The sequence below is a fragment of the Rhinolophus sinicus genome, chromosome 6 (assembly GCF_057876585.1).
Source record: "Rhinolophus sinicus isolate RSI-liver-muscle chromosome 6, RSI-T2T, whole genome shotgun sequence".
Lineage (NCBI taxonomy): Eukaryota > Metazoa > Chordata > Mammalia > Chiroptera > Rhinolophidae > Rhinolophus > Rhinolophus sinicus.
Window position 1 is genome coordinate 17,386,020 of NC_142506.1, and position 18,733 is coordinate 17,404,752.

Genomic DNA, 18,733 nt, shown 5'->3' on the forward strand with positions numbered 1-18,733 from the left:
TGCGCAACAGATTTCTAGAATTTTTCATCATGTAAAAACTGAAACTATGTCCATTGACCAATTCCTCTCCTTACCCCCACTCCCAGCTGCTGGCAACCACCATTCTACTTTCTGTTTCTGAGAGTTTGACTACTGCAGGTGCTTCGTGTATGTGGAATCGTGCAGCATTTGTCTTTTTTGAGACTGGCTTATTTCACTTAGGTTAATTGTCCTCAAGGTTCATCCATGTTGTAGTATATGACAAGATTTCTATCTTTTTAAAGGTTAAATATTCTGTTGTGTGTATATGCCACATTTTCTTTATCCATTTATCCATTGATGGATATTTTAGATTGTTTCCACCTCTTTGCCATGGTGAATAATGATGCAAATATCTCTTCAAGAACGTATTTTCAGTTCTCTTGGATATATATATCCAGAAGTGGGATTTGCTAGATTATATGGTAATTCCGTATTTAATTTTTTGAGGAACCTCCGTATAGTTTTCCATAGGGGCTGCACCAGTTTACATTCCCATCAACAGTACACAAGAGTTCTACTTTCTCCACATTCTAACCAACACTTGTTATTTTCTGGTTTTTTGACAGTGGCCCTTCTAACAGGTGTAAGGTGATATCTCATTGTGGTTTTCATTTGCGTTTCCCTGATAGATAGTGATGTTGAGCATCTTTTCATATGCTTGTTGGCTATTTGTATGACTTTGGAGAAATGTCTGTTCAAGCCCTTTGCTCATTTGTTAGGATTTTTTGTTGTTTAATTGAATGAGTTCTTTATATATTGTGGGTATTTATCCTTTGTCATATGTATGGTTTGCAAATATTTTCTTCCATTTCTTAGGTTGCTTTTTCACTTTGTTGTTTCCTTTGCTGCACAAGAGCTTCTTAATTTGACGTAATCCAGCTTGTCTATTTTAGGTTTTGGTGTAATATCCAAGAAGTCATTGCCAAGACCCATGTCATGAAGCTTCTTCCTTATATTTTCTTCTAAGAATTTTATGCCAGTACCATGCTGTTTTAATTACTGTTGCTTTGTAATATGTTTTGAAATCAAGTGTGAGGCTTCCGGCTTTGTTTTTCTTTTTCAAGGTTTTTTTTTTTTTTTTTTTTTTTGGCTATTTAGGGTCTTTTGAGATTTCCATATAATTTTAGGATTTTTTTGTTTATTTGTTTTGTTTTTCTATTTCCACAGAAAATGTTATTGGTATTTTAATAAGGATTGAATCTGTAGATCACTTTGGGTAGTATGGACATTTTAACAATATTAAGTCTTCTAATCCTTGAACAGGGTATATCTTTCTATTCGTTTGTGTCATCTTTACTTTCTTTCAGCAGTGTTTTGTAGTTGTCAGTGTACAAGTGTTTCGCCTCCTTAAATTCATTCTTAAATATTTGTTTTGATGCTATTATAATTGAGATTTTAAAAAATTTTATTTTAGTCATTCATTGTTTATATAACTTCTAATTGGTCACTTTTAATTTGGATAAAACGTTACTAACTCATTCGACTCCACATCCTCATAGTACCTTGAACATGTAATAGACACAAAGTGTACTCTTGCTAGGTCAGTACCTTGATACTGCAATTTGGTCCAAAATCATTTTTTCACTAAAGGTCCTTAAGGATTTTGAATTTTGAAAAGCTTTTGTGTAGTATGTATCTTTTTTTCTTTTAAACTGACCAAGCTCTCCCTGTGTCATCTGAGCTACTGCAATGTTTCACCTGAATTATTGTAATACTGCAGGAATAAGGTTGGGATTTCTCTGCAGTCCATTCTGGCAATATTAGGATATCTCTGTTTCTCTATTCACCGGCATATCTGGAGATGCTTAATTGTATTTCAATAATAACTACTTTAGAGCTGGAAGACAAAGGGATTGTCAACATAATTTTTTTGGTTTACAAGTGAGGAATCTGAGAGGTTCGTTCGAAGTGATTTACTCAGTTAGTGGCACAGTGGGAAGTAGAATCCATTCCAGGACAGGTTTTATTGTCACACAGTTTTCTCAGGTAATTAATCTTGTTTTACAAAATTCTCAGTTTAGAATATGAGCAAGAATATGTTCAGTGCAATAGGGCAGATGAACAAAACTAGTGTTACTAATTTCAGATCTTGATCATTGGAAGCTAACTTCTCTTACGGACTTGAGGTAATCGACCCACATACTGTTGCATTAACGTACTGTAAGAAACTCATTAAAAAATGTTGTAACAACACTGAGATAAGGAGAAATGCTGTTCAATTTAGCATTAAATAATAAAATGCTGGACATTGTGTACTATATGTACACTGCCCATCATCAGTTATTACTCGGCACCGTTGAAGGTTTTATCCATCCCGTTTTACAGATTAGGAAACTGATGCTCAGGAAGACCAATGACTTGTCCAAAATCATTTAACTGGGAATTGGGAGAAGAGGGATTGAAATCTGGCTGCCAGGTTGCACAGGCCATGGTTTTCCCACTCTGTGGTGTTGCTTTCAGGCACTTAGTGAAGGGGAAGCCAGTGATTAGAGGCTGGTAAGTGGAGAGCATTGTTATTCTGTATCTGAAATCTGCTTTTTGGGTAAAACAACGAAATTTTTTTCTTTGGCTTATCTTTAGAAGTTAGTAGGATTTGCCATTTTCCTTATACATGTGAAAAATCTAAGACAACACTCTATTTCTTTATTGCCTTATGTAGTAGTCTTGAATTTTAGGTTCTCTCACCTAATCCATTTATTTATCTGAATGGGCATTAGTATTTGTATCAAACCTAGATGAAAGCTAAATTTTCCTACTGTATGGGTGTATGGTAGAATCGAATAGTTTTGCATTTCGATTATTTAAGTCATGTGAAAGGCCCATTGTTTTGCTTACTGCTTTTCAGTTATATCATACCTGCTAAAACTAGTGTTTATTCAGGGAAGGATTTGTTGTTGTTGAGCAAGCATGTTTATTTTTTTCATTGATTCTTTCTGCCTTCCTGTGAGAGAAGCACGTGCATTAGCTCCATTTTACAGGTGAGGAAACTGAGGCTCAGAGAGGTGACAACCTTCTCAAGGCTTTGCAAACTCCAAGTGGCCCAGCAGGTCTCTCTGACATCAGGGATGGATCTTTTCTTCTGTCTTCCCTGTTATGGAAGTAAAATACCAAATATTTTATAATCTTAGTGATTACATATTTTGAGTTGCTTAGGTTGTTTTTTTTTAACGTAAAAAACTTAAAATTTTTATTTTGGTTTTGGTACCTCATGTAAAGTAGAGATTTTAAATCTGTGGTCCAAAAGTAAAATGTTTAAATTAGGGGCTGGCAAACTAGGATCGGTGGACCTGTTTTTGCATGTAAGGTTTTGTTGGAACCCTGTCATGCCCATTCATTTATGTAATTTCTGTGGCTGCTTTCCTGGTCCACTGGCATTAGTTGAGTAGTTCTGACAGAAGCCATATGGGCACCCAGCCTGAGTTTTTTAATGTCGGGCCCTTAAGAAAGTTTGACTACCCCCTTTTTATGTATAATTTTTCTTGTTATTTTCTCTCTCTCATAAGGTTAAAGAATAAGGTGGTAGTTACCACTTTTCCTTATCAATTGATGACTTTTTGTTTGTTGTTTATTTCTTCTAGATGTTCTCCTTAACATTAACTCTGAATCCAGAATGTATTGTGGGCAATGTAATGAAAATGCTGATATTATCGGGTGTTTATTTTACTGGTGCATCTGGAAAGTATCAAAATACGTACTTTTTGCTTTCATTTTAATGCAGTTTTCCTTTAAGAACCCCCCCCACACACACACACATAATTGAATTGTTGCTGTTTAGGGGAACTGTTTGTAGGTAATAGGGTAGAAAGGTATTTAATTCATGGTTGCAGACCTGTAACCAGGTATTGTGGAAAGGTAATGGTGTGAGGCCAAAAACTTGGGTGAGAATCCCAGTTCTATACTTAGGATGCATGTGATACTGAATCACTTCACTTCTGAATCCATTTTCTTCTGACATCTTAATATCTTTCATTTAGCACATATTAATTGCTCACTTACTGAGTACTGGAAACAGCTGAATGATTATTTATGAGATTAACTTTTTGGGTAGTGCTACCTTGGATTATGTTACAGTAGGGTGATGAAAACTAACAAAACTGTTGTGGCATGAAATTTTTCTTGTTTGTTTCTCTCCCTGAATTCACATTTTGTCGCACATATGATAACTCTCATTGGAGTGGTTTAAATTTTGGTACACTTTTATATTAGATAATTTACTTTATAGTTGAAAGTGGGATAACTTGCTCATGTTGTAGAATATATGAATAGAAAATTTTTTAAAAATTGAATAGAAAAACTCATATTAAAATTCCCATTAGGGGGCACTATTACCAAGCTTAGGAGAGCTGGAGACTAATTTGTTTTCTCAGACATGCAACCCGAGGCTTGCTAAAAGGGAAAATATTTTCATCTGATAAGATTCAGATACTGTTTTATACAACTGAATTCCTTAAATATGTTATAAAGTGCACTGAATTAAACACAGATCCAGTAACTCACTGTCTTATTTTTCAGTAGACTAAATCAATTTAATATTGCAGGTGATATAAGAAGCTTACTTTATTCTGCATCAGAGCCAAATCCATAATTTTCATATTTGGAGAGGGCAGATTTTTTATTTTGCTCTCTTTAAGTCAGTCCAAAGGATGATCCTTGGCTTTCAAACAAGTTTCTTTTAGAAATGAAGCATGGAGACCGAATTGTACTACTGAGATGCACTTAGGGGATTGAAATGATGCCTTATTCAGAGACTATTAATGTGGGTAGCATTTATCATTACTGCAGTAATTCCGCACATTGAGGTGACACACACACACACACACACACAGCTTTTATCTTTTTTGTTCATTTTCAGGTACTTGATAATTGTCTTTTGTTACTCGAGTTTGGTGTTAGAGCAAGAAATACTACTACTATTTACTGAATGCTCTACACAATTATTTTGTTAACATTCAGCTTCCAAAAGAAAAGCAGTCTTAGTCTTAAACAGGCCATTCAAGGACTAAAATATGAATTGGTAAAAATGTAATTAAAATAAAATATATTTAATGTAATTTTTCACAGCCTAGGGTCCAAAGAGAGTAGGTTTGTAAATGTATTTTATATTGGAGAGAATCTCTGCTTAATTATCTGCTTCTTGAAATCTCACCTTCCTTCTCTTTCTTCTTAGTTTGCCTGTGGCCGTCACACCCAGGGCAAAACTTGAAAACCTAGCCTATGCTTACTGTTTCGGTTTTGTATTGCTTTTGAGTTCAGGAGAAGGTTGAGCCAGGAGAGTAGAGAAAGCTTTTTGTATTTTTTTAAATAGATGGGACATTTTGTGAAAAGACATGATGTTTACTTATTATTTTGAATTGTCTTCTATCTGTATGAATAGTCAGTGATCAGGATCTGGTCGACAGATTCATTAAAAAAATTGTGTTTCTTTTATTGCATTTTTAAAGAGATTTTCTTGGTAGAAACATTGGCTATATAGGACAGTTTTGGAGTGGGTTTTAAAACTTATTGGAGAAGTAGAAGTTTGTTTGCTTTGTGACCTCAACTCATTAAAGTGGCTGTATGATAAAATATTTCAAATATCTTGGGAAAAAAATCTCAGTAATTCATTTCAGCTTTTATCCAGCAAAGTACATTGAGTAGGTGGTGAAAAAGATACAAAAATATGAAATCCTGGTTACTGCTTTGAAAGATCTTAAGTGGGAGAGACAAGTGTGTAAATAAAGATTTGTGAAACAAAATTGATGTAAGTTTAAAGTGAAAAAGAAAAAACATGATGGGAACACTCGGAAATATTTTGGGAATGACTTCACAGGGGAGGTGAAGTTTGATTTTGTAGGTGAATGACAGTTGCATTTTAAATAATTTTTAAGGAAGTTACATCTTATAAGTTTGTTCTAATTATTCTCATTTCTGGGCCCTCATAAATAACACGGGTATCTCTAGAAATAAAAAACAAACTATGTAATATAAATTCAACTTGTGATCATTATTGTTCAGAGATAATTTTGTTCCTTGGCGGCATTTTTCAAATTTTGTTGCTGAATTTGTATTCAGGAAGAGAAGTCATTTTTGAGGTCGAGGCTCTTCAGATCTATGAAAAGACTCCTGATAATTTAGTGACATGTTTGTAGAAACTTGGAACCCATGCTTCATTTATCTTTATTTAAAATATTTAATAAATATTTAAATAATGTCTTTAATACATTTTAAGTATCTAACAAAATACTGCATTTTAAATGCAACATTGTGTAGAAAGGTAATTAGAATCTGTACACTGAATTATGGTATAATTCTCCTGGATGCTGATCTCTTTGTAGTGTTTTGAAAATGTTAAACCATTCACATTTATTGATTGAGCGTTGAATATTCAGGGCAGTGAACTTCAGATTATTGCTTACTTAAATTATTTTGATTGTTCCGAAAGCCTGTGGTTTGTGATTTGAAACTAACTTAAAAACCTTAAACTTACTTTATGTTTAGCTTTTGTTTTACTAAGATGATTAGAATACGAGAACTAAATTCCAAATATGAGGCATCAACCCCAATATTTTTATGCCTTTTTTGTTCTTTTCAGTTTAGGTGTCATATTTTAAGTACAAGAGTAGGAGTAAAGTCTAGCTTCATTTTAAAAGCTTGAAAAATATTTTTGCGTTTACTTCATGTTTTAAAATTTAGGATTTTTTCCCCCTCCTTTTAAATGAATTGAGAAAATCCTGTGCGTGGAAATATATACTACTGAATATGTGGTCAAGGTAAAAGATTTTTCTGCTTAAAGAAATTAAAGCGCTTTACACCGTACCCTCCCTTGGTCCCTAAAGTGTAAGTGCTATGGTTTGGAAAGAAGCCAAGTAAAACCTGTTCAAATTTTGTGCAGACTTAAAGTAATACTTTAAGATTTGAAAATTACAGGTGGATACAGTACTTAAATAGTATTTAAAATTCCTAAGTTTCCCAAGTCTAAAAATGTAATCCTTAAATTACTATTCCCTGTGGTTTAAATTTTAATTAAATAAAAATTGTCTTACTTTTGAACAACAACGTTAGGTATAGATATTTGAATTTATTGCTAAACTTTAAGGCAATAACCATTAAAAATGAACTGTTTTGGCACTAATTAAAATATCAAAAAGCCACAGTTTCAGTGTGTGACCAAAGGTCCTCGCTATTTCTGTTTTTCCAAAATTGTCCTGACCAGCGCAATTCCAGCTTACTTCCTATCTTGCCCAGAAGTGCTACCCAGCTCCCCTCCCCAATTAAATATATTACCTGATCTGCAAGTTTTATGGCTTGATAGATTTATTATAATCAGACTTGATGTTTTAGTGCCAATACTGCTTTCCAAACTGCCCTTTATATTAAAAGAGTGAGATCTTAGTCATGCCACTGAAGTGTTCTGTTTGTTTTATATTTATCTCAGCAGGTGAAATTTTCATAGCTCTTGAGACTTGTATCTGAGATTGCTCCTACCAGTTTCAGAGTGGTGTTTTCATACCTTCGTTTCTTTTTCATCATGAGGAGTTTGGCTACTTTTTATCAGTATTTTACTGAGTACATTTTTGATGCTTTGTGGTATATTTGAACACACAGGCAATGTTTATTTTGAGTTAAGTAACAATGTGTTGTAGGTTTATAACGCGGTCCTGCGTCTCCCCGTGACCCTCACCCCTCATCCCTGTTCATTTTCACCCTTTATTTTCTCTTAACATTTAACCTGCAGACACTTTAATACACATGCATCTTTTCTTCCCTGCTTTATTGGTGAAATGATCACAAAATTATTCCAGTGGTGGTGTTTCCATTTTGTAGCATTGGATAGGTGATGACCTTGTAGAGACATGTTTTGGCGACAAGCTACTAATCCCACAACCAGTAACAGTGGCTGCAAGAGTCTAGTTGGGGCTCTTTGGAATGGTGGCACGTTGGGAAAACCGCAGCAGGCAGCAGAGGCAACTCCTAACTCCCCAAATACCCGTTGTCCTCAAGCCACTGTACCTTCCAGGTCCATCTGTTCCCACTTTACCTTCTCTGCTTTTCTTTCTTACTACTTTGTTATTTATTCATCAAATCATTATTTTAGTGGAATCTATGTGCCAGGCATTTGCACTGCCCATCGTACCTATGTCTCCACTAAGGCTGTTTTTTGAAGTGTTTATCATTTAAAGAATTTAGCTGTTCTAACGAGGATCTTTGAATAGAAGCATGGGAAGATTTGTTAGCACATTATGTTAGTGAAATCAGATTATTTGTGTAAAGTGAAGATGACGTTGCCATTCAGGTGAATGTGTCCAGAAAATATTTTTGTGTAGTTGGAGAATGAGTTGGGTTTACAAATATATACCTGCAAATCTATGCATCTCAGAAATTGCAGTTCAAAGTGATTCCACTGTTTTATAAAATAGTTTTGTTCCTAAAATTTACTTTTATTTTTTTATCTCACCGGGTAGTGACTCCCAAAAGTTTAAAGTGTCTCTGTCAATAGTTGAATCTATGAGCACATGTACTCAGTTTTAAAAGTGTACTCAGTTTTATGACCAAGATTCTTTTGATAATGTGAATTATTTCTGCTTAATCCATAGTTTTTTTCCTCATCTTACTCCTACCATTCCCACTACCACTCTCACCCTGGAAACGGAAAAAAACATGAAAAGGACTCAGTACTAGAAGAGAGTGAAGAATTGTTTGAAGCGTGGTGATGTAATGCCTCTATGGCCACCAGCCATTTTCTCTGGTGATAAAATGAGGAATGGGATGGTAAGGACAACGTGAACTGTTAAGAACGCTGTAAGCCACATCTGGGTTACTCGCCACTGTTTAGGAGATACTGGACAACTAACAGCGAGACTCTGATGTCTTGTCCAGATTTGTACGAGGTGTGATCAGAAAATACAGTGAGCGTTTAAATTAAAAAAAAATTATTACAGTAAAAGACACATTGCCACTAATCCCCCTCAAAATACTCCCCCTCACTTCGAACACACTTATCCCATCGTTCTTGCCACTTTCTGAAGCAGTTCTGGAAGTCCTGTTTTGTGAGTGCCTTGAGTTACGCTATTGTGGCTGCCTCGATGTCCTGAATGGATTCAAAATGTTTACCTTTTTGGTCATTTTGACTTTGGTGGAAAGCCAGAAATCACATGGTACCAAATCCGGTGAATAAGGTGGATGAAGACACACTTTAATGTTTTTATTTTCCAGAAATTGCTGTCCCACAAGCGATGTGTGATACGGAGCCTTTTCGTTGTGATCACAAAATACAGTGAATGCTGCTGCCCAGTGCCACCTAACGGAAAGGCAGGGATCTTCAACATGGGAAGTGGCGCGTTGAACCTTAGTAACAGTGCGTGACAAGGTTCTACTTGTTCGGTGCAGTCACTTGGGTAGGAGCAATGGTTGAGAGAAGGTGTGTTTTAAAGTGTGCCTTAAGTCATCCTGTGCCATGACTATGCTCCGTGTCACACATCGCTTCTGGTAGATGGCAATTTCTGTTAAAAACAGTGTGGTGTGTCCTAGTCCACCTTATTCACTGCATCTGGCACCGTGAGACTTCTGGCTCTTCCCCAAAGTCAAAATGATTCAGGACATCGAAGTAGCCATGACAGCGCAACTAAAGACACTCACGAAAGAGGACTTCCAGAACTGCTTCAGAAAGTGGCAGGAACAATGGGAAAAGTGTGTTCAAAGCAAGGGGAGTATTTTGACGGCATTAATGGCATTGTTTCTTTTACTGTAATAATTTTTTTTAATTTAAACATTCACCGTATTGTTCGATCACGCCTCATATGTCTTTCCATATTATCACCTCAAACTATGAGCAATCTGATAAAAAGTTACAGTAACCAATTTTACATGTACGGAAATGATGTGTGTATATGACATGTACCATTATAGCTCTTAGTTGAGAAAATTTCTAAAATCATACACACACACACACACACACACACACACACACACACATCTTGCAAACTTTCTGAAAGGCATAAAAGGAAGGAAGGTTAGACTGAGTTCTGGCTAAAGTGCTGGTAAAGTTCGGGCGTACCAGTGATTGTAATCATGGTCTCTCCAGCCTCAGTTTTCACATTTGTGGAGTGGATCACAACAGGAACTTTTGTAATTCTTTTAGCAGGTGGGTAACAGGAGCTCCAGAGAGACCCAACTCTAAAATTAGTAGCAAATTCTGAACTAGAAACCCCAACATGCCTGTCTAAGAGTAATTTACCACAATTGAGGAGGCTTGTCAGTAATTGCAGTATTTTGTCAAAATCACTGAGTGAGTTATATAAATGCCTACAATTGTGACTTGTAGGCATGACATGTTTACTTGGTGTTATCATTTACTATCATACAGCTGGAATCAGGTGATTGTTGAATTTAAGAAAGTTTCCTAAGTTTGTGTGTGTATATACTAGATATTAAATAAAAATAAAGGGCAATTCTAGTCGTCAGGTCAACAGAACTTGAGTGGTGGTTGAATATGTATAGTCAGCTCAGATGTTCCAAACCCATTTAAGCACTACAGGTTAGCACAGCTTCTAGTATTTTGTTACATGGAATGGAGAAACTAATTGACAATATAGATTGATCTGGGTGGGTTCAGGGAGGAAAACTACGTCCTTATTAAATGCCACTAAATGCAGTTGCAACCAAGTTTGAATAGAGGGTTTAATTTGACTTAGGAAATCAGTGTCTGACCGCTAACAGAAGGAAGACTTTGTGGAATCCATTGCTTTGCAGATGACTGAAACAGACAAGACTGACACAGCTGTCATGGGAATTTCCTTCTTTATACAGTACGATTAAGTGGTGTGTTGTTCAGTGCTTCAGTTTGCTGCGAGTGCCATCTGCACAGGGGGAGTGAACGAGAACAGAGCCTGGAAAGGAAGTGGACCAGGTAGTTGTAAGGAATCTGTGCAGACGTTGGGTGCCACTCATGAAACAGTGAGCAGTTGGTGATTTTCCTTTGTAACCAGTACAGCTAGCTGTCTGAAAACTGGAGGTGTGCAAGACATAACAACTCTCACAATTCACCTTCTTTGGGTATTATGATCCTACGGTTGAGACCAGCTAAGGAAATCCAAGGACAGTAACTATGGTTCATGCTTCCTTTTCTTATTTTCCTCTATTTTTTGATAAAATATTTTTGCTGCTTTAGTGTTTTCCACCAATTTTGAGGTGGATTTCATAATCTGAGCATTTTTACTTTGACTAAATGGAACCTTTTTGGACACAAATGACAAAAAAAGTTTTCTGAGAGACATTTAAGTACGTTTTTAAAAAGTCAGGTAACACCTATAGATGGGAAAATCGCTTCACAATCTTACACGTAATCCGCAGGGAACCTTATGAATGATGGGGAATTGTGTATGCGGTAGAGGAATTCACCGGCAGAGTCCAACCTGTACACCTTTGTCACTGGATAAATCTATTTGAATCTGAGGTTTATAATTTATGAAACAGTTCTTTTTGTGTGTGCATGGTTACCTTTTTGAGGTCATCCGGTACCTCCGTAGGAATTAACATAACCTTATATAGGTGACGAGCAATACAAAGCCACTGTGGTTTCTGTGGTTTTACCAACCACGGCTCCAGTTCTAAAACATTTAAAATGAGACCTGCTCTCTCTTTAAAATTTTTTGGGACACAGAGTTGTCTTATCAGGAAACTTCAGTAACTTAAGCAGATCCATAACTGAGGGGAATTAATAACAGAAAGTTTTTGTTGACACCAGGAAGTAGATTAAATAGTGCAAGTGCGGTAATGAGTACCATATAAGATAAGCGCGAGCCACCTGGGGTTTGTTAGGCTGCTTGATACTTTGATCACAATATTATTTCAAGGCTTGTCTTTTTAAATTGCTAAGTTTTCTTGTCATCTTTGTGATTTAGACCACAATTTCTTTCACTGCAAAGAGATTTTTTAAAAAGAAAGGCTCTGGCCAAGCCAAAAATTCTAGAGAGGTGCAAGTTAACAGCTAATCAAGCCATAGAATGAGAAAATCTGTTTAACATAAAATTAAAAACTTTGAAAGTATAGCAGTTGAATATCGAGTTCATTTGATATTCTCTTTAGTTGTTTGCTTGGATCATAACTATACTTTTGTTTATCGTGGTAGTGGAGCACTATACGGATATTTGGTATAATTCATTAATTTATTGTTTTATATAAATATATACATGCATAGTTCATGTTTTGGGAACGATGCACTGCTATCGCTTTCCCGTCAGCTGGTATTAAGTGGTTTTGATGAACATCTTTGAGAATTTACTGAAAGATTTTGAATACTTCACCCATAATGAAAGAATTATACTAATCACAGAATTTAATTTGTTTGGTACATTGTCTCTCTTTGTCTTTGAACTTGAAATTTTAAACTTTGCTTAGTCTAAAATAGATGAATGAAATTTTTAGTTATCAAAATCAACAGACTTTTCCTACACTAATTTTCTTTACTATGGAAGTAGTGTTTTATAGGTATTTAATGGTATCTTTGTGATGCATTTAAGCAAATATTTTGGCTTGGGAAAATAAATATTCAGGCTTGGGCAAATAAATTCTCATTTTGACTAATAAAGGGAGGATGGGAGATTTAGTAATTTTAAGATGTTGTTGTCCTTAACGTAGTAGTAACAATCATCATCATTAAATGCCATTTTGAAAATTTACATGTAAAGTGCTCTGTACATTTATTCACATGCTCATTAATTTTCACTGTTTTGATTTTTGAGTACTCTTACAACTGTTGTGATTTGGCTTGATGTTTCCATGTCCCAGTGTAACTTTTTCGACTGGTTAAGGGCTAACTTAAGATGGGCTTCTTTTAATATATCTAAATTGCCTGTGGCAGTGAAAGGAGTATGTGGAAATGACAATCAACAGCCTTTTTGTTTTTCCTGACCTGACAGGACAAAGCAGAAAAGTATTAAAAGTAGGAAAAAATTTGAACATTGGAAAGAGCACTTACCAAGAGTTTGTAACATTTTTAGTTTTGGAAAATAGGGTAGTACTTTAAGTTTTAGAGATATGTGCCTCAATGATTCAGGAAAAATAAACTCATATAAAAGGCAGAGGCATAGATTTAGAAATAAGCATGTGGTAAAAGCGTAGAAAAATGAGAAGATATGTCAGTGAGAGCAAAGACTTAGTTTGGAGGAATGGCCTGAAATGATACTAAATAGGGTCAGATTGTGGAAGTCTTTGAATGCTTGGAAAGAAGCTTAGACTCAAAGCAGTTATCCTAGGTTCCCTAGCAGAGGTGAGATAGTATGAAATCAATATTTTGTGGCTAGAGGCAGGAAAAACAGACGAATTAATGAGGCTTTGAGTGAAATATGGTAGTAGCAGTAAGAATGGAAAGGTGAATGTTAGAGAGAGAGATGGAAGAAATGACAGAAAATTGAGTTCAAGGGTATACACACATTTTGAGGGTTTGACTTCATGTATCAAATAACTTTAATGTCTGACATTCTAGAATAATTAAATTCCAGTTTGTCATCCCTTTCCCTCTTGAATCCTTTGTGAAAAGCACCTGTCCTGTGATAATGATATGTGTGGCAGAGCAGATGGGTAAGCTGTTGATAACCACCGGAGGGATTCCTGCACTTGTAACAATACCAGATTTACTAAAATATCAAATACGTAAGATTTTGCAATATAGGGAGCTGCTTGGGCCATTTTGAAAGTACATAAGTTGTTTGGAATAGTCAGTGTGATGTAGATGTGAACTGGTATTTTTAGGGCTCTTAAGAGAGAGGATTAATCTATGTTGTAAAGCTCCCAAGGACAGAACTACTGAAAGTAGAAACGAGTGAGTCAGTCTCCTTTACTCTTTCAACAGAATCATCCATTCACGGCATGAGATTCCTTAGACTGTTGTTCCTGTCTTAAGGATAATTTTTGCAACTTGTTGGATTCATTCATTCATTTAACAGATGTTTGCCGGTATCTCAGGAACTTTGCCAGATACTGAGGGATCACGTGATGGAACAAGTGGAGGAGAGAGACGATAGACAGTTAAACAAATAAGATATTTACCAATTGTGCTAAGTACTGTGGACGAAACAGACAGATGCTTTAACGGGTAGGGCTCCACCTTACAGGTCCTTTCAGAGAGTCCCAGGAACGGGAGTGCACTGAGCTGAAGGATAAAGTATATTCAGTTGAAGTGAAGGATAAGAAAGAGGTAGGAGTAGAAGAAAACCAAGTGCCCAGGCTACCCCTGAGATGGGAATGAACTTGGCATTGTTTAGCAACTCTCAGAAAACTAGTCTGTCTGAATAAATCCTGCTCAATGAGAAATTAAGGGGCTATGTCATCCAGAGCTGAATAGGAGTTGGGGTTTTATTCATGAAAGCAGAAAGAGGCTACTTTAAGTTACATGTAGTAATATACTTGAATCAATGACTTTTTGGTGTTGCATTTGAAATATTCATGAAACTAAGCTTGGTGGTTGTGTTTATTCTAAGCAAGTTTATCCATGGCTACTAGACAACCTTTATAAACAAGTTTGTCTGGAGTCTTTTATTAATTTTTTTATTTGGAATATGTTATGTATTATGTGCCTCAATATGTAACTTATCACACAGATTAGATGAAAATTTTGCTTTACTTGTACACTGTACCATCTCGGACATACTATTGGGTATTTAAGTTTGTACAGGTGGGTTAGCATTCATCTCTGACAGAATGTGAACTAGAACTTGGAAAACATTCATTGTCATTCATTGGCACTCCAGTGTCAGGAATATGTGGTTCAGCAGTTCTCATTTCCCAAGTGCTGTGCTGTACGAGTACAGTGTTATTGGCAGAGTTCGTTCCCACTACAGAGTGCCTTTTGTGCAGAGGAACTCTCTCAACTTTTACATTTGGGGTAAATATTAATACAACTTTGACCACTGTTGTAGAGTGTACAAGGTGTGATCAAACAACAGAGCAAATATTTAAATTTTAAAAGATTTACAGTAAAAGACATTGCCATTAATCCCCCTGAAAACACTCCCCCTCACTTCGAACACTCTTATCCATCGTTCTTGCCACTTTCTGAAGCTGTTTTCGAAGTCCTCTTCCGTGAATGTCTTTATTTCATCCTCCATCATGACAGTGTTCCGTGTCACACATCACTTCGGGTATATGGCAACTTCTGTCAAACAAAAACATCATGGTGTGTCCTCATCCACCTTATTCATTGGATCTGGCACCATGTGACTTCTGACTCTTCCCCAAAGTCAAAATGACCATGAAAGGTGAATGTTTTGAATCAATTAAGAATCTCGAGGCAGCCATGACAGCGCAACTAGAGACACTCATGAAAGAGGACTTCCAGAACTGCTTCAGAAAGTGGCAAGGACGATGGGATAAGTGTGTTTGAAGCGAGGGGAGTATTTTGAGGGGGATTAATGGCAACGTCCTTTTACTGTAATATATTTTTTTTAAATTTAAGCATTCACTGTATTTTTTGATGACACTTTGTACTACTAGTGTGAGAGCTACATATCGGCCCGCAATCTATGACATTATTTAAGAGATAAAAAAATGTTTGAAATAATTTGCTTAACAATATCCTTAAATAACTGCTGTGTTCTCTTTCGGGTATTTGAAATATTTTCAGCTTTTAAATTATTCAAGTTAAGAAAGTTGGAAAAGGATATATTGTAGTTTTAGGGACAGTCCTTTGATTTCCCTTTTATGCGGTTCTTAAACTTTCATTTGGTTATTGACCCAGGGATCTCTTCGTGTTTGTTGACTAACCTTACTCTTCTGTGTCTGGACTAAGACAGCAACTGTACATCAAGATTTTATCAGTATCAGTAAAATAGATGTCTTTACTGGTTATTAATTAGAGCATAGCAGTAGCAAACTTTTCTTTTCCTTCTATCTTTTTAAGTGGGGAAGATCTTAGTACAATGCGTGAAAGTTAGCACTGGGGATGCAATAATCTTTGCATGCTGTCATTATTGTAATGCTTCCCATCACTACTGGGAGCCGCAGTGACAACCACAGTGGTAATTGCTAACATTTATTGAGCACTTGTCATGTGCTGAGCACTTAGCATGCGTTCACTTAATCCTGTGGCCACTTGTGAAGTAAGTACCGTCCTGTTCCAGGTGGTGTGGTTATAGCCAAGTGGCTGGTATAGGACATGCTGTCAGAAGAGCAAGTCACTTCAGCACTAGGTTGAACTAGTGGGATTTGAGCTGCATCGTAAAGATAGGTGGTTCCTGCTTTCCTCTCTGAGCTTATCTCTTAACACTGCTAGGAGGAGTGTCAGCTGTACTAAACCACTTGTTTCCCACCCAAACCAAATCTGTCTGGTTCCTGGAGAGTGAGTTATTCTGTTCTGTCTTCTTCCTCACCCTTGCTGATTAACTCCTCATATTTCAGGACTCAGTGTAGACGTTATCCCCAGACCCCACACGCCTATATATCCCTGAGACTGGCTCTGGCTGTACACTCGTAGGTCATATGCTTATTCCCTGATGGTGCTTATCAGAATGTATACTGGGGGTGCCAAAAATATGTATATAGATGACTTGTGTTCATCTTCTGTTGTTGGTGTATGTTATTATAATTTTAATACAGTTTTTCCTTTCTTAAAATGTGTATACATTTTTTTGGCACCTTCTGTGTATTTAAATCTTTTAATTTGGAATATTTTTAGATTTATAGAAGTTGCAAAGAATTCTAGCATACCCATCTCCCAGTGTCCCTTAATATTAACAGCTTGTATAACCGCGGTACATTTGTCAAAACTAAAAATTGGTACAAAACCATTAACTAAACTATAGATTTTCTTAAGATTTTTCTAGTTTTCCTACTCATGTTTTTTTCTGTTCCAGGGTCCAGTTCAGGGTACCATGTTGAATTTAGTTGTCATGTCTCTATAGTATCCTTCAAGTTGTGTCTTTTCCTTGTTTCTCCTGACCTTGGCCCTTTTGAAAACTACTCTTAGCTATTCTGTTACCAGTTTGGGCTTGTTTGATGATTTCTTATGAATAGATTGAGGTTGTGAATTTTTTGGAAGAAAACATGTGAAGTGCCCTTCTCATTACATCGCATCAGGGGGCACATCATCTCAAAATGTCTTAGTGCTGGTGATACTAACCTTGGTCACTTGGTTTAGGGGGTGACTTTTAGTGTGTTCTCCACTGAATAGTCAATATTTTCCCTAGAAGTGAGTCACTAAGTGCGGCGCATAGGAGGAGGGGCACTAAGTTCCACTGTCTGATGGGAGGAATATCAAAGAATTTCGGGAGATATGTTAAAAATACCTCAGTAATTAAATGCTATGAGGACTGCCAGACTATATGTAAATTGCCTTTTCAACTACTGTTCACTTTTACCAAATTGGATGCTCATTGAGCTCAGGGCCTGATTCATTGTTTCTCTTGTATGTAGAACAGTGATATATGGTAAAAGCTCAATGAAATATTTGTTGAATGGCTAGAACTGAAAAAGAGAGTGTGTGGATTGCTTACCAAAGCTAAAATAGTTCAATTTGATTCTATAGGTAGTGGAAGAGTATTAACAGCTTGAATGATGTGACAAAATTTTTACTGTCGTGGTGTCCTTTGTTTTCATTTTGTTTGTGATTAGGGACTATATTTTTCCCTAATTTTAACATGGTATTTAGAAAAAGTGTTTTTTCTTCTTAACTTTGAAGGAGAACTGATTAGAATAAAGTAACAAGATAAATTTAGACCAGAATTCTTATTTTGTGATTAAAGATAGCTGGTTAAATGTTTGGAGCATACTCTATATTTAGAAGGGTGGACTTAACTCGGGAAAGCATATAATTTCTAAGTAAATTAGCAGTGATAGAAAAATCCCTTCCCATTTCTCAAAAAAGGTGTTTAAAAGTGCCAGTGTTAAGTTTAACCTAACTATTGCATTAAAAATGGCCTCTCTGAACCCTGAGCACGCTAAATTTAACCTCCATGTTGGGTACCCATTTTACTTACGGATACCTTTCTGGCGTCCCTTCAAACTGTATATATATATATAGTTTTTATAGAATGTCGGTTGATCCACTAGAAATAAGAACTATAAGCCATGCTTGCATTTGGCCGTTGACTGTTTTGCTAAGTAGTAGCTAAAAAATGAAGAGGATTTTTCTTTACGAAGAACTTGAAGACTTTAGGAAATTGATATTGGGATTTAATCTTTTGTTTCAGCTGCTATTGCCACCAGCCCACTATGGATGACTTTTCTCACCTGCTCTTTTCCCTAGGCAGTTAAGCAGTTCTTCAGACTGTTAAAATACTCTGCCTTCTTCTATTTCATTATTTCCATTTTAAAAAATCTACATTGTCATTTGCCATTGATCTTAAGGGCCCTTACCCTTAGGAGAGAAGAATCAGAGTACCTGTGTGTTCATTTAAATTAAAACTGTTGGTGAAATTTACGGAATAATTTTTTGAACTTAGAAGACTCAAATGTTGAGTGTTTTGCGATGACAAAAATTGTTGGGAAATTGAACTGTGAAATAGTTGGACATGTAAATGAGTATCATCAACTCAATATACCTGGTTTTTTTTTAAATTCATAAAATGATACAGTTGGGTGACTTAAGAATGGTTGACCTATAACTCAGTGGATTTAGGCACTCACACCCAAGTTAGTATATACATATATAATGTTTATGTTTGTGTGTAAAATTTATATATATAAATTCTGAATAGCCCCACTTCTTAATAGTTCCTTGCTAAGATGAACTACTGCTATT

At 36.0% G+C, this 18,733-nt stretch overlaps 1 protein-coding gene across 1 annotated transcript in view; it reads left to right on the forward strand.

The window, feature by feature from the left end:
* EIF3H (eukaryotic translation initiation factor 3 subunit H) overlaps nt 1–18,733 on the forward strand; it is an 89,984-nt gene that overhangs the window by 20,256 nt on the left and 50,995 nt on the right. The window lies entirely within an intron of this gene.